Source organism: Doryrhamphus excisus, chromosome 7 (assembly GCF_030265055.1).
Source record: "Doryrhamphus excisus isolate RoL2022-K1 chromosome 7, RoL_Dexc_1.0, whole genome shotgun sequence".
NCBI classification, from domain to species: Eukaryota; Metazoa; Chordata; class Actinopteri; order Syngnathiformes; family Syngnathidae; genus Doryrhamphus; species Doryrhamphus excisus.
This window is the reverse complement of record NC_080472.1, coordinates 1441053-1459502: the sequence shown is the minus strand read 5'-3', so window position 1 is coordinate 1459502 and position 18450 is coordinate 1441053. Positions and strand designations below refer to the sequence as shown.

Below are 18450 nucleotides of genomic sequence, written 5' to 3'. Positions count from 1 at the left end.
CGAGGGTGGAATTGAACCCTGGTCTCCTAGCTGTGAGGTCTGCGCGCTAACCACACGACTGCCATGCAGCCTATTCCAAAAACATGCTAGGTTAATTAGCGACTTAACACAGGACGGGAATGTCCCACATGATAACTTGAAAAAAGTTATCCTCCGATTCCGTGTGGAAGTGGTACGTTTTGTTTTTTTTTAAGAAGAAATGCTAGGTTAATTAGCGACTTAATACAGGAAGGGAATGTCCCACATGATAACTTGAAAAAAGTTATCCTCTGATTTTGTGTGGAAGTGGTACATTTTGGTTTGTTTTTTTTTTAAAGAAGAAATGCTAGGTTAATTAGCGACTTAACACCGGAAGGGAATGTCCCACATGCTACGTTAATTAGCCACTTAATGTCCCACATGATAACTCGAAAAAAGTTATCCTCCGATTCTGTGTGGAAGTGGTACGTTGAACCCTGGTCTCCTAGCTGTGAGGTCTGCGCGCTAACCACTCGACCGCCGTGCAACCGCCCCCAATTGGCAAAGTTGCATACTTTTATTTTATTTTTTCTGTAAAAACAACGAGCAAATAGGTTGAAAAAAATGTCTGAATATGATTTAAACGATGTAAAGTGGTTCTGTTGATTGGTCCAATAACAAAAATACGTATGTTTGATTTCAATACAATACTGCATATATACAAGAACTACTAAAAATAAGGATAAAATGAGGCTAGAAAAGTACCTTGAAATCAGGGTCCTGGTGAAATAACAACCCCCCCCCCCTGAAACCAGGTTGTAATCAACACCAATGAGGCGATAGATTGGATGTGGTGTCCACGCCCGGCGTAGATGTACCGTATATCGAAGAAAACCCTTCCATCGCCCCCGCCTGTCCCCGCACTCGCCGCCATTAGCGTCCGCCGGCGGGGTGTGTTTGAGTACAAACCTGCAATAGTCACAGCAGTGGTCCATTTAGCTCCCGCGCGACGTGAAACGGCGAGGTCATACGCCGCAGTTCCACCCCGCAGTTAAAATTATGGAGTGAAGAGCCGTGGAAAATGACACTCGAATGCACCACACCGCGACGGCATGAACACATCAACTTGTTGATGACCGATCCATTCAGATGATTTGATTGGAACAAACGCCAACCGTTATCTTTAAGGTGTGTCCAAAGTGCAGCACGGGGGCCATTTGCGGCCTGTGGAACATCCTAAAAATATTATTTTCATAAAAATATTATAATATCACAAACGCTTGATTGCAGTTGTTGCTACTAAGAACAATAACTCCTATGCAGCATTTAGCATGATTTAGTGCATCACGTGATTGCACGAGACTCATTGCAAGTTATCACAAACGCTTGATTGCAGTTGTTGCTACTAAGAACAATAACTCCTATGCAGCATTTAGCATGATTTATTGCATCACGTGATTGCACGAGACTCATTGCAAGTTATAACAAACGCTTGATTGCAGTTGTTGCTACTAAGAACAATAACTCCTACGCAGCATTTAGCATGATTTATTGCATCGTGTGATTGCATGAGACTCATTGCAAGTTATCACAAACGCTTGATTGCAGTTGTTGCTGCTAAGGACGGCCCAACCTTGAAAAAAAAAATAACAACTTCTATGCAGCATTTAGCATGATTTATTGCATCGTGTGTTTGCATGAGACTCATTGCAAGTTATCACAAACGCTTGATTGCAGTTGTTGCTGCTAAGGGCGGCCCAACCTTGAAAAAATTAAAAAAAAAAACTTCTATGCAGCATTTAGCATGATTTATTGCATCGTGTGTTTGCATGAGACTCATTGCAAGTTATCACAAACGCTTCATTGCAGTTGTTGCTGCTAAGGGCGGCCCAACCTTAAAAAATAACTCCTATACAGAATTTAGCATGATTTATTGCATCGTGTGATTGCACGAGACTCATTGCAAGTTATCACAAACGCTTGATTGCAGTTGTTGCTACTAAGAACAATAACTCCTATGCAGCATTTAGCATGATTTATTGCATTGCGTGATTGCACGAGACTCATTGCAAGTTGTCACAAACGCTTGATTGCAGTTGTTGCTACTAAGAACAATAACTCCTACGCAGCATTTAGCATGATTTATTGCATCGTGTGATTGCATGAGACTCATTGCAAGTTATCACAAACGCTTGATTGCAGTTGTTGCTGCTAAGAACGGCCCAACCTTGAAAAAAATTAAAAAAAAAAAACTTTTATGCAGCATTTAGCATGATTTATTGCATCGTGTGTTTGCATGAGACTCATTGCAAGTTATCACAAACGCTTGATTGCAGTTGTTGCTGCTAAGGGGGGCCCAACTTTGAAAAATAACTCCTATGCAGCATTTAGCATGATCGTGTGATTGCATGACTGGAACTCCCTCACCATTCGCACCAGGAACTTGCATTTCCTGTTCCCCCTTCAAAAGTGTGGTACTTTTACCCGCCACGGTGCATTCATGAGCCCGAGTTCCTTGTGTGCGTGGTCTCCATCCGGCAAATTGACGCAGAACGAAAGCATAAAGAAGCAGAGAGAGAGAGAGACGTCCTCCGGGACGCGCTTGGCTATATGTTTTCTTTTATGTGTTTGCACATGTTTCACCTGAAATGAAGCCTCCATCGTTTCAGGTGACTCAGAGGAAGGAGGCTGTGAGTAACATCTCAATCAAATTATTAAGCGGAGAGAGAGAGAGAGAGAGAGAGAAAGAGAGAAAGAAAGAGAGAGAGAAATGCAATAACCCGCCACACTGCAGGGCCATTTATGCCGCGGAAATGCGGGGAAAGGCAATGTTTTCCTGTATCATATCCCCAATGGACTTCAGTGTTTTGAGTGGAATTAGCTCATTCAAGGTGTCCAAAGTGCGGCCCAGGGACCATTTGTGGCCCGCGGCTGTTTTTTCTTTATTGGCCCCTGGCACATTCAAACTTAGGATTTAACAAGAACACACAAAATAATAAATCGGTAGTAAATCGATAAGAATAAAGTGAAAATATGAAGACAAAAAGTTGTAATTTTTACGAGAATAATGTAATATCGTGAGAAACAAACAAAACAAAGTAAAGTTATAATTTTAAGGAATATTAGGGTAAAATAGTTGGAATTTTTTTTAAAAACTCCAGAAAAAGGAAAACAAAATAGCTGTATTTTTATGAGAATAAAGTCAAAATATTTTTACGAGAATAATGTTGTAATATCATGAGAAACAAACGAAACAAAGTTAAGTTATAATTTTAAGGAATATTAGGGTAAAATTGTTGGAAAAATTTTTAAAAACTCCAGAAAAGGGAAAACAAAACAGCTGTAATTTTATGAGAATAAAGTCAAAATATTTTTACGAGAATAATGTTGTAATATCATGAGAAACAAACGAAACAAAGTTAAGTTATAATTTTAAGGAATATTAGGGTAAAATAGTTGGAAAAATTTTAAAAAACTGCAGAAAAGGAAAAAACAAAATAGCTGTAATTTTATGAGAATAAAGTCAAAAAAATTTTTTACGAGAATAATGTTGTAATATCATGAGAAAAATATTTTTTTGGAGAATAAACTTATAATATTATGAGGAAAAATTCTGATTTTAGAAGCATTGAGTTGAAATATTGAATAATATATTGTCATAATATCATGAGAAAGGAAACAACCAAAGTAAAGTTATAATTTTAGGCAATATTAGGTTGAAATAGTTGGAAAAAAAAATTAAAAACAGCTGTAATTTTATGAGAATAAAGTCAAAATATTAAGAGAAACATTCATATACTAGTAAGAAAATAATAGCAATTTTTGGAGAATAAACTTGTAATATTATGAGGAAAAATTCTGATTTTAGAATTGGAATATTAAAGAAAATATAGTTGTAATATTATGAGAAAAACTAAACAATTACAGTCACTGAAAATATAATTTAAGTAAAGTCAAAATATTGCCATATTGCCAATATTTGCTATTCCAAAACAGGAAGTATGTTGTGTTTTTTTTTCATATTTTTTGAAAAAAAAAAATATAATGTCATTGGACAAAAAGACGACCAGAAAGAAAGTAAAAAAAAAAAAAAAAAAAAACACGCATCCATCCCCACCCTAGACAGACATGCTTTGCTAGGACTGGCGTACGCCATTGGATGTGAAGAGATCCTCTTGAGGAGGCGGAGGGATGGAGGGATGGAGGGATGGAAGGACGGAGGGAGGGATGCAGGGATGGATGGAGGGAGGCGGAGGCACATTGAAGCAGATGCAGAGAAATGTGAGAGGGTGTCAGTGAGACTGGCGATGACGCGCTCGTGGCTGCGGAGAGCTGGCGAGGCCGCGGCCCCGGCTCTGACTCACCTCATCCCCACGGGGCCTCCTGCTTGACGTCACTCGGAGCTGCGCTGTGGCATTTCTCTGCTTCAACTTCTTTGTGAGCGGCGGCCATACTTCAGCCTTTTTTCTCTTTTTCTCCGATACGGATTTCCATTGTTAAAACGTCCTTGTGTCTTCCATGCAAATGTCGGAATTCCAAAGAAAAAACATCATCTTTGTGTTATACGTTATACCACATTATGATGCATGATATTTTTTATTATTATATTATTTTAAATACATCTCAGCTTTGTTATGTCGGTGGAAAAGACTTTTTTTGTAAACATTAAAAAAAAAAATTAAATTAAGAAATTAGAAATAATTGAAAAAAAAACGCAAATTACTAAGAGGGGGAAAAAGTCTCATTTTAAAATGGAAAAAATAGCAGTTTTACGAGAATAATCTAAAAAAAAATTAGAATAATTATATGATTTATATATAATATTATATAATATATTATATCCCATAATATTTTGACTTTACTTTAATTATATTTTCAGTGACTGTAAGGTTTTGGTGACTTGTGTACACCGTGCGCCTCTGTCAGCCAGTTTACCGCTGCGCCGGGTGCGCTTTGCCTGCACCAAGAATATTAATAATTAATTAATTAATTATATTACAATTATACTATATTATAATAATATTATAAAAATATAATAATTATATATATATATATATATATGTCCCCCATTTTTTGTTTTTTTGCAAATGTTCCAACTATTCTTATATTATTCCTTTAATGTTAAAAAAATTAAATTAAGAAAAAAAACTTCCCCCAAAATTAGAACTAATTGAAAAATAAAAAAAACTCAAATTATTAAGAAGGGGGAAAAAAGGCTAATTTTAAAATGAAAAATAGCAGTTTTGCAAGAATAATCTATAAATAATAATAATAATAATAAATAATATAATAATTATATGATTTATATATAATATATATATTATATAATATTTATTAATAAATTAATTATATTACAATTATACTATATTATAATAATATTACAAAAATTATAAAAATATAATATATTTTTTATATTATATAATGTATTTTATGAGGATTTACAAGATAAAAGTTGGAAAAGTTAAAAAAAAAACATAAATAATTGGGACAAAAAAAGCAAAGAAATTAATTAAAATTAATTAGAAATTAATACTAATAATGTGTATTTTTTCACCTATTTGAACAAAACGGAGATGCAGTTTTTCCATGAAATATATCTAATATATGTAACATCTTAGCATATCTAGTGGTAAAAAGTCGCAACCTTTGATTCGGACACCCCTGATGTAGAGCCCCCCCCGCCCCCATAGAGTAGCGATGGCACAGTGGCACCCCTAGTGGCGAACTTAACGAAGAATCACTCTTTTATTTTTATTTTTTTCACGAAGCTCCTTTCCACTGTTTTTGACGCCTTGATGTGTGTTCAAGTCTCATCCATGCCAGGTGGCAGCGTCAGGCACAGCGGGGTTGGGGGGGGGCGGTCATGAGGGTGATGATGATGGTGGTGGTGGGGGGGGGGGGGTTTGCAGCTCGCCCGGAGAAAGAGGTCTGCAGCACATATAACATTGAAGTGGACATGTGACGTCAGTAGCATGAATAATTAAAACATTTTATTCATAGCCTGGAGGAAAAGAATCAATTGACAAATCACGGATTCACTCGCAGTTTACTTCTCAAGATCAAACAATTAACATGCACAACATGTCCACGTTGGGTGTGTGTACGTGTGTGTACGTGTGTGTACGTGTGTGTGTTACCATTGAATCATTTCTCTATTTATAGATCCTGAGTTATTTAGGATGCATTCAATGAAATAATGCAAAATCCCCAAGGTGCTGCATTCAAGTCCCTTAAAAAAAACAGCAGAAATGGCATAAAAAAGCTGTAATTTAATCAGAATAAAGTCAAAAGTTTGGAGAATAAATTATGAGTAATATTATGAGGAAATATTATGATTTTAGAGTTGAAAATTATTTATTTTTATTTAATTTATTTATTTTTATTTAATTTATTTATTTTATTAATTTTTTTTATTTAATATTTAAAATTAAATAATTTTTTATATAATTTTGCAATTTTTGGAGAATAAAATTGTAATATTATGAGGAAATATTATAATTTTAGAGTTGAAAATTAAATATTTTTTTGGTGTAAATTGGATAATAATAGTATCTCATAGTAATTAGTAGTAAAAAAAATTGAAAATTCACTCTGAGTTACCTTTGAAACTCAAACAAATTAGAAAATAAAAAAACAGAATAATTAAAACAAAAATAAAAAAACAAATAACAAAATTTTTTAAAAAAAAGCAGAAATGGCATAAAAAACAGCTGTAATTTTATAAGAATAAAGTCAAAATATTAAAAAAAATATGAATATACTAGTAAAAAAAATAATTGCAATTTTTGGAGAATAAACTCGTAATATTATGAGGAAATATTATAATTTTACAGTTGAAAATTATTTTTTTTGGTGTAAGTTGTATAATAATAGTATCTCATAATAATATGAGATTAAAAAAAATGAAAATTCACTCTCAGTTACTTCTGAAGCTCAAACAATTAACATGCACAACATGTCCACGTTGGGTGTGTGTGTACGTGTGTGTATGTGTGTGTACGTGTGTGTGTGTGTGTGTACGTGTGTGTTACCATTGAATCATTTCTCTATTTATAGATCCTGAGTTATTTAGGATGCATTCAATGAAATAATGCAAAATCACCAAGGTGCTGCATTCAAGTCCCTAAAAAATGCCATAAAAACAGTTGTAATTTTATAAGAATAAAGTCAAAATGTTAAAAGAAATATTAATATACTAGTAAGAAAAATAATTGCAATTTTTGGAGAATAAACTATGAGTAATATTATGAGAAAATATTATAATTTTAGAGTTGAAAATTATTTTTTTTTTTTTGTAATTTTTGGAGAATAAAATCGTAATATTATGAGGAAATATCATGATTTTAGAGTTGAAAATTAGTTTTTTTTTGGCGTAAGTTGTATCATAATAGTATCTCATAATAATTAGTAGTAAAAAAAATTGAAAATTCACTCTGAGTTACTTCTGAAGCTCAAAAAAATTGGAAAATTCAAAAAGAAAACAACAGAAATGGCATAAAAAAGCTGTAATTTTATAAGAATAAAGTCAAAATATTAAAAGAAATATTAATATACTAGTAAGAAAAATAATTGCAATTTTTGGAGAATAAACTCGTAATATTATGAGGAAATATTATAATTTTAAAGTAAAAAATTAAATATTTTTTGGGGCGTAAGTTGTATAATAATAGTATCTCATAGTAATTAGTAGTAAAAAAAAATTTAAATGACTTCTTTTTTGGAAAAAAAAACCCTGTAATTTTATAAGAATAAAGTCAAAATATTAAAAGGAATATTAATATACTAGTAAGAAAAATAATTGCAATTTTTGGAGAATAAACTTTTTTAAAGTTGAAAATTAAATAATATTTTTTTGGTGTAAGTTGTATAATAATAGTATCTCATAGTAATTAGTCGTAAAAAGATTTAAAATTACTTCTTTTTTGGAAAATTAAAGAAAACAGCAGAAATGGCATAACAAAACAGCTGTAATTTTATAAGAATAAAATCAAAATATTAAAAGAAATATTAATATACTAGTAAGAAAAATAATTGCAATTTTTGGAGAATAAACTCATAATATTATGAGGAAATATTATGATTTTAGAGTTAAACATTACATATTTTTTTGGCGTAAGTTATATAATAATAGTATCTCATAGTAATTACTCGTAAAAAAATTTGAAAATTAATTATTTTTTGGAAAAAAAAAACAGCAGCAATGCCATAAAAAAGCTGTAATTTTATAAGGATAAAGTCAAAATATTAAAAGAAATATTAATATACTAGTAAGAAAAATAATTGCAATTTTTGGAGAATAAGCTCGTAATATTATGAGGAAATATTATGATTTTAGAGTTAAAAATTAAATATTTTTTGGCGTAAGTTATATAACAATAGTATCTCATAGTAATTACTGGTAAAAAAAATTTGAAAATTAATTATTTTTTGGAAAATAAAAAAAAACAGCAGCAATGCCATAAAAAAGCTGTAATTTTATTAGAATAAAGTCAAAATATTAAAAGAAATATTAATATACTAGTAAGAAAAATAATTGCAATTTTTGCAGAAAATTTAAAAAGCCCAGCAGAAATGGCATAACAAAATAGCTGTAATTTTATAAGAATAAAGTCAAAATATTAAAAGAGATATTAATATATGAGTAAAAAAAATAATTGCAATTTTTGGAGAATAAACTCGTAATATTATGAGGAAATATTATAATTTTAAAGTTAAAAATTAATTTTTTTTTTGGGCGTAAGTTGTGTAATAATAGTATCTCATAGTAATTACTCGTAAAAAATTTTTGAAAATTACTTATTTTTTGGAAAATAAAAAAAAATATTAAAAATATTAAAAATATTAAAAGAAATATTAATAACAATTTTTGGAAATATTAATTGCAATTTTTGGAGAATAAACATAGTTTAATATTTTTTTTTGTTGTTGAGCAAAATCTAAAAAAAAAAAAACACTCCCCCAACCCTCACTAGCCGATGTGTAGCATTTGAATTCATTAGCTTGCCAAGCATGCTTTCTCTCCTCGTTCCCTACAGGACAGCCCTTGACCTACGCTGTCTACCACCCCGTCTACCATCCCCGACCTTTGCTCTTTGGAGCCCCCCCCCCCGAGACGCTTTCTTACAAGCATGTTATTATTATGGTCTGGATCTGGTAGCAAGCTGGGCGTCAGTGTGACTGCTGTCTCTCCCCCAAACATAAACACACGGCGGTCCAAAGTGTGTCTTCATAACGTAACGTAAATTACTTTTTTTTCACTTTTTTCTTGTAATGTTACAGTTTTTTTCTTGTAAAAAAAAAATATTTTTTCTGTAAATTTTTTCTGTAAATTAATTTACAGCCGGTAAATTAATTTACCAACTGTAAATTAATTTTTCATACCTCACCTGATACATGGATTCCTTATTTATAAATAAAACTTTTTTTTTTAAATTATTTAGGCCACATTCAGAATTAAAAAAAAATCTAATATTCTGAGAATAAAGTTCTAAATTAACAAGAAAAAAACTGTAATATTACAAGAATAAAGCTGTGAATTTACAACAAAACAATAGTAATATTACGAGAATTAAGGTATAATTTTGCCAAGAAAAAGTTGGAAATTTATGAGAAAAAAACTTGTAATAATACAAGAATAAAGTTTGAAATTTACAAGAAAAAAAACTGTAACATTACAAGAAAAAAGACGTGAATTTACAACAAAAAAAATCATAATATTGCAAGAAATAATTTATAAATTTACAAAAGAAAAGTTGTAAATTAATGCAAAAAAAATTTGTAATATACAAAAAACAAAGTTAGACATTTACAAGAAAAAAACTGTAACATGACAAGAAAAAAGCAGTGAATTTACAACAAAAAACTCGTAATATTGCAAGAAATAATTTTTAAGTTTACAAAAGAAAAGTTGTAAATTAATGCGAAAAAAATTTGTACAAATTTGCAAAAAAAAAGTAAAAAAATAAAAAGCTTTTTTTTCTTTCCCTTTTTTTTTAGTTGGGAACTGATATTTCCCTGAAACTTAACTATGTTCTACTGCTGATTACTAAAGAACGAAAAAAAGGTAGAAACTAACTATTCGATTCTGATGATAATAAAATGCTTATATAATAATAATAAAAATAATAAAAACTAAATCAAATATAATAAAAATAAAATATATATAAAATTTTAGATAATAATATATATAAATATATAAAATAATATATATATATATATATATATTTTTTATAAAAAATTAAAATTACAGTACAATAATAATAAAATAACGTATAGTTGGAATTGAACTCGGGTCTCCGAGCTGTGAGGTCAGCGCGCTAACCACTTGACCACCAAGCAGCCTGTTCATAGTGTTATATTTTTGGAAGTAATTTTTGTTATAATGTAAAAAATATATATATATATATATATATATATATATATATAATAAATGTATGACAGTCATAATAACAATATAATAATCTGTAATAATAATACTATGTAATAATAACAAAATATAGCACAAAATACATATATATTTTTTTCAAAATGTACTTAAAATGTGTAATATAATACAAAAATAATATTAATAATATAACAATAATAATTATTTTTTGAGGAAAAACGCAACCGCATGTGCAAAAAGCCCAAATGCTGCAATTCATTAGCGCGCGAGACAATGTATGTGACATACGCACACGCACACGCGTGCACTAGCGTGTCCGTACGTTGTGTTTGTATTTTGATTCCGACATGAAAAGGCACTTCCACACCCGTATATTTACTTTCTAAAAATAACACCATGACGTCAAACAACCGTTTTTTTTTTGGGTTTTTTTATTTGCCCCTCCTTCCTTCAAACACGCTCGATAACTGAAGTGTGAAAAAAATAAAAAGCATCCATGCAAAGTGCTCTTTTAAAAAAAAATTATATTATAAATAATAATAATAATAATAATAATAATAACAAATATTCCATACATTTACCTAAATGATGTTCTTCCTCTCTTTTAGCACATGACAAAAAAATGTGGGAAAAAAAGCATCCGTGCAAAGTGCTCTTTTGAAAAAAAATTCTATTAATAATAATAATAATAATAATAATAATAATAATAATAATAATAATAATAAATATTCTATACATTTACCTAAATGATGTTCTTCCTCTCTTTTAGCACATGAAAAAAATGTGAAAAAACAGCATCCATGCAAAGTGCTCTTTTAAAAAAAATATATATTATAAATAATAATAATAATAATAATAATAATAGTAATAATAATAATAATAATAATAATAATAATAATAATAATAATAATAATAATAATAATAATAATAATAATAATAATAATAAATATTCAATACATTTACCTAAATGATGTTCTTCCTCTCTTTTAGCACATGAAAAAAAATGTGGAAAAAAAAGCATCCATGCAAAGTGCTCTTTTTTAAAAAAATTCTATTATAAATAATAATAATAGTAATAATAATAATAATAATAAATATTCTATACATTTACCTAAATGATGTTCTTCCTCTCTTTTAGCACATGAAAAAATGTGGAAAAAAAGCATCCATGCAAAGTGCTCTTTTTAAAAAAGATTCTATTATAAATAATAATAATAATAATAATAATAATAATAATAATAATAATAATAATAATAATAATAATAATAATAATAATAATAATAATAAATATTCTATACATGTACCTAAATTATGTTCTTCCTCTCTTTTAGCACATGAAAAAAAAATATTGTTTATTTTTTCTTCATTAAATTATGAGTTTATTCTTGTAAAATTACAATATTTCTGCTGCTGTTGTTTGTTTGTTGTATGATTATTTCAACTTTCTGTCTGTATTTCTTGAAATTATGACTTCATTATTATAACTTTTACAAGCTCCCTTTGCTCATAATTTTATGACTAAATTTTTTTTCTTTCTTATTCCAACTCGAATCCAACGTCCATGTTTTGACTTTTTTTTTTTGCAAAATTTCTGCAGTTTTTTTTTTTTACATTTTCTGCAGTTTTTTTTTTTTTTAAAGTAAGGAAGTATTTTGACTTTCTAAATTGTTTTCTTGTGATTATGAATTTATTATCCAATAATATTAGGACTTAATTTCTATAATATTATAACTTTTTTTTTCCAACTTTATTTTGATGCTTCGCCTCTGTTGACCGCTTGTATTCAACTCCGATGGGAAGTTGAACGGGTCACTCGCTGATTGCAAGGTTTATGTCGCGAGACAAGATATCTTGTGATACCCCTACTTATGAAAAATAAAATAAATAAATAAAAAAATTAAAAAAAATGAAAAAAATAAACAAATAATAAATCAAAAATAAAATAATAAAATAATAAAATAATAAAATAATAAAATAATAAAATGATAAAATAATAAAATAATAAAATAATAAAATAATAAAATAATAAAATAATAAAATAATAAAATAATAAAATAATAAAATAATAATAAATACAAAATAATAAAAAAAATAATCAAATAAAAATTTTAAATAAATTTGTATTGGAGTGAAATGAGTTATCTGATCCTGCAGCAAAACCGTGACTTTGACATGTAGCTTGATTCCTCTTTACAGATACATACCAAACCTTAAGTGTTTCAAGTCTGTTGCTTGGCAACTTGAAGTTTCAGCTCCCGCCGCAGAATTTCTATGGAAATAAGGTGAAATAAAAGAGCGGCTAAGTCACACCAGGATTTGAACATGGCGGTTTATGAGACGCTCCTTTGTTGTTTTGGCTAAATTTGGGATTTTCAGTTGGCGTTCCAAGTGACTGGAATTTTGACCTTGACTTCTTGATGCTCATGGCTGAGGTGAGACGTCATGTTCCGTTTTTCCGATTTGTTTTGATAGCATAACGGACAAAATTAGCACTGTTCAATATCAATTTATGCATATGCATTCGTCATTATGAGCACTTAAACTAAACTCGGTTTTCTTAAAAATGGCGACTTTATTCTTTGTTTTGTTTTTCGTCATTTTAGGATTTTTAGTCTTTAGTATTTCAATTTTATGTAATTTTTCTCTGAATATTTTTTTGTAAAATTATGTTTTCAATTTTTTCCACTATTTTTCCTAATAGTTATGATAATAATAATTAAGAATAGTAATAATAATTATTATTATTTTTCCTAATAGTTATGATAATAATAATTAAGAATAGTAATAATAATAATGTATTTATAATCAATAAAATATTAATATAATTTATGATATCACTATGATATCACTTTGGTAACAATAATAATAATAATAATAATCATCATCATCATCATTATTATTATATTTATATATGATATATTAATATTATATATAATAATTCTATAATAATAACAGTTAGAGTAATAATTGTTATTATTATTATTATTAATGATAATAATAATTATTAATAATAATAATAATGTGTTTATAATTATATATTATAGTTTTGTTAAAGGTTAAATAACTGTTAATAGTTATCCTCCCTATCCGCGTGGAAGTGGTAAGTTTTTTGGCTATTTAAGTTGAAAGGAAATAACTTGAAGGCTGCCGTTTAGGTGGCTAGCTCTCTAGTTTGCGAGTTAGCATGTGTCTCAAGACCCCGCAGTTGCGCAATATGTTGTAAATAATGTTCATGTTAAAGGTTAAATAACTGTTAATAGTTATCCTCCCTATCCATGTGGAAGTGGTAAGTTTTTGGCTTTTTTAAGTTGAAAGGAAATAACTTGAAGGCTACTGTTTAGGTCGCTAGCTCTCTAGTTTGCGAGTTAGCATGTGTCTCAAGACCCTGCAGTTGCGCAATATGTTGTAATTAAAAGACGACTACTTGCAGTACATGTCGTAGTTGTACCCCAAAAAGGTTAAAAAGTCTTTGAGGATTTACTGCAAGTGGTCTGCTAAATTCTTCCTCCCAGCTGGTGTGAGATATTTATGTTCAACTCATTCACAAAACGCTTCTCACCGCTCAAATATGTAAACCGACGTCCGCTAGCCCGACTCCACGCTCGCTCCCACAGCGCTTTGTGACAACTTTCAATATTTACATTTTTCTTTGTCGTCAGAAACGCAGCAGACTTGACACAAAGCACAGATCCCACTTTGTTCTGGAAAAGGGAAGCCATTGAGGCAAGCAGTTGATGTTTGCTAAATACGAGCATGACCGGTCTTCAACCATCATCATCATCATGTGCTATACACATCACTGTGATATCACTTTCATCATCATAATAATAACAATAATAATAATAATATTAATAATTGTATTATATTTATATATGATATATTAATATTACATAATAATAATAATAATTATTATTATAATTAATAATAGTAATTATTATTATTATTATTATTCCTAATAGTTATGATAATAATAATTAAGAATAGTAATAATAATAATGTATTTATAATTAATTAAATTAAAATGATAATTTATGATATCACTTTGGTAATAATAATAATAATCATCATCATCATTATTATTATATTTATACATGATATACTAATATTATATATAATATTATATAACAATAACAGTTATAGTAATAATAATTGTAATAATAATAATAATTATTATTAATAGTTATGATAATAATAATTAAGAATAGTAATAGCAATAATAATAATAATAATAATAATAATAATAATAATAATAATAATAATAATAATAATGTGTTTATAATTATATCATATAGTTATATACATATCAATATGATATCACTATGATATCACTGAGGATAGTAATAATAATAATAATTATTATTATACCTTATTATCATTATTATTACATTACTATAATAATAACAATAATAATTATAATAATACTTATTATTATTAATAGTTATAATAATAATTAAGAATAGTAAAAATAATAATTATAATATAATATTATATATTATAATTGTATATGATAGTTATATACATATCACTATGAGATTACTTTGATAATAATAATAATAATTATTATTATTAATAGTTATGATAATAATAATTAAGAATAGTAATAATAATAATAATATTATGTTATCTATTACAGTTATATACATATCAATATGATATCACTATGATAATAATAATTTGATATTTGAAATTTGATAATAATAATAATTATTATTCTTATTATTATTACTATTATTATTATAAAATTATGAAAAAATCAAAATATAAATATATATATATACATATATATATAATAAAAAAATAAATAAAAAAATATATAATTATAAAAATATAATATAATAAAAATAATATAATAATAATAATTGTTATGATTATTATTACAGTTTTATATACAGTTTTGTAACCTGTACAAGAGGAATAAAGATATAGTTGATATTTATATTCATATCTATAATAGTTTGGGTATAAGGAAGTGTAGGTGTTGAATGAAAGAAGCTGGTTGTGGTGGCAAAGGAGCAAGAGAGGACGTAACGAGTCTTAACGTTGGGGACTCTGGAGGCTCACAAGGGCTCATTAACTCCCTAAACGCTTCAGGCTTTCCAATGTTCTCACCTTCTACTCGCCGCTGACCTATGACTCACCAGCTTCCCCATCCTGAGAGTCAAAGCTTCATTGGATGACTTCCATCAGCACGTATCATGTGGGAAGGTCGGAGGGCACCTCTCACTCCCAAACAGTCCCATCCTGGCTTGTTGATCATCGGGTCGGCTTCTCATCAATGACGTCTACGTGATTGGGAACATGTCTGCCCGGACTAAATACTTCACATATCTCCAGGATGATGTACCAATCCTACCTTTTGCTGAGACTCACCAGCCAGGCATGCGGTCTTGGCCGACATCCGCGTGACAGAATGTGTGGACAAATCGCAAACGGAACGCGGGATTCCATCGGTAACTGCATTTTGGAAAAAAATTACTTTTACAACCTTTTGTTCATCATTTTTATGACTTAAAAAAATTATTTTATATTCCAACAGCATATGCCACTAAAATTATATATTTTTTCTTCATTCAATTATGAATTATTATTATTATTATTATTATTATTATTATTATTATTATTATTATTATTATTATTATTATTATTATTATTATTATTATTATTATTATTATTATTATATTAGTTTTTTCAAGTTAGGAAGTTATTATTATTATTATTATTATTATTTTATATTATTTTCATTTCATATTATGATATTATTTTTTATATTATGAATTTATTCTAATAATATTAGGACTTAATTTCATTTGTATTATAATTTTTCCTCAACTTTATGTTCCAAAAATGACACCATTATTTTTTGTCAAATTTTTAGTGCTACATTTGTTCATAATTTTTATGACTTAAAAAATTCTTTCATATTCCAACTACAGTATATGCTACTAAAATTATATATTTTTCTTCATTCAATTATGAATTTATTTATTTATAGTATTATTATTATCTTATTATTGTATTATTATTATTAGTTTTTTTTCAAGTTAGGAAGTTATTATTATTATTATTATTTTTTATATTATTTTCATTTAATATTATGATATTATTTTTAATATTATGAATTTATTCTAATAATATTTGTATTATAATTTTTCCTCAACTTTATGTTCCAAAAATGGCCCCATTATTTTTTGTCAAATTTTTAGTGTTACGTTTGTGAATGTGGTATTCCATTGTTAACTGCATTTTGGAAAAATGTAACTTTTAAAACCTTTTGTTCATCATTTTTATGACTTTAAAAAATTCTTTCATATTCCAACTACAGTATATGCTACTAAAATTATATATTTTTTCTTCATTCAATTATGAATTTATTCTTATTAGTATTATTATTATCTTATTATTATATTATTCTTATTAGTTTTTTCAAGTTAGGAAGTTATTATTATTATTATTATTATTATTTTTAATGTTATTTTCATTTAATATTATGATATTATTTTTAATATTGTGAATTTATTCTAATAATATTAGGACTTAATTTCCTTTGTATTATAATTTTTCCTCAACTTTATGTTCCAAAAATGGCACCATTATATTATTCTTATTAGTTTTTCTCAAGTTAGGAAGCTATTATTATTATTATTATTTGTTTTTTCAAATATTATTTTCATTTAATATTATGATATTATTTTAATATGATGAATTTATTCTAATAATATTACGACTTAATTGCATCAAAGTGAAAGTTATATTAGTCGGGAACTGATATTTACCCGAAACTTACCTATGTTTTACTGATGATTACTAAAGAACCGAAAAAGGTAGAAACTATTTTTTTTTCTGATTTTCATTTTTTACTCTAATCTGGCCACCAGTCCAGGGTATACCCCGCCTCTTGCCCAAAGACAGCTGTTAGTCGGGAACTGATATTTACCTTAAACTTACCTATGTTCTACTGCTGATTACTAAAGAACCGAAAAAGGTCGAAACAAACTTTTTTTTCCTGATGAAAGACGGGACTCTAATCTTAGCGTCCAGCATGCTAATGTTAGTATTGCTAGTATTGCATCGTAGCATTTTTAGCCATTTTCATAGGTAGACAAATATAAAGACTTAGTACTATCATGTTAGAAAAATAATAATAATAATAATAACCAACGCTGTTTTATTTCAAGCAAATAAATCACTCCAGTCGAATCCAGCAAGGAATGCTAACGGTATTGATTTACGGTAACAGAGCAGCGACTCGCTGATGAAACAAAAGGGGAAGCACATCTTAGCGGGTCACGCTAGTTTTTGTCTTCTTTCTGGCGGTTTTCATCTCAGCCAGAGGCCACAATGGCGCCGCTCCGCTCGCATCCAAGCCTCACCTCGGCTGATGACTCATCTGGCTGCCTTATTAGAGCGAGCCAACGGCGTTCAACTCTCCGTCGTCGGACTACGGGATTGCACACCTTATAATGAAATGGAGCCGTGAACGGCGCACACGGGAACAGCTTGAATGTCAGGCGGACATATGTAAGCCGTTTGACATCATGATTTTAATTGGAGAGACGAAGTTCAGGATCGGTCGAAATAAATGCGTGTTATCGAAAATAACAATGATATATCCGAATAATATTATTTTTCTATTGCCATATACCAGAGGTTGCATCCAGTTGCATTCTTTCATATTTTTTTTATACAACCAAAAAATTTAAAAAATGGAGCAACCAGCAGGCACCCAAAAATAATAATATAATAATAAAATAATAATAAAAAAAACACAAAAAAAACAAAACAAAAAAAACCATCCATCCATCCATCCATTGAGGGAACCAGCCATGCAACAGGAAAAAAAATAATAATGAAGAAATTATAGATTTTCCAAATATTTCAACGTTTCCCTAATGTAATCTTGATAAATATATTTTTTGTAATATTATGACTTTATTCTAACAATATTTTGACTTTATTCCTGTAATATTATGACACTCCCCAGACCTTATTTTCCCAAACAATTTATTTATGTATTTATTTATTTTTCCAGAATTTTACATTAAAAATAACTTTCAAAAAAATAACTTTAATAAACTCTGATCTGCTAAAATTACATTATTTTTCTTATA

The 18450-nt window shown here is 28.4% G+C and overlaps 1 protein-coding gene and 1 long non-coding RNA gene across 2 annotated transcripts in view; one reads left to right on the top strand and one right to left on the bottom strand.

Annotated features, from left to right (window-relative positions):
* The window catches only part of mettl15 (methyltransferase 15, mitochondrial 12S rRNA N4-cytidine), a 53728-nt gene extending 53239 nt beyond the window's left edge, over positions 1 to 489 (top strand). The window contains exon 7 of the transcript XR_009130284.1: positions 91 to 489. The gene's annotated coding sequence lies outside the window, so the exon portion shown is untranslated. The remainder of the gene's footprint in view (positions 1 to 90) is intronic.
* Positions 1 to 18450, bottom strand: part of LOC131131971 (uncharacterized) — a 205854-nt gene that overhangs the window by 169837 nt on the left and 17567 nt on the right. The window lies entirely within an intron of this gene.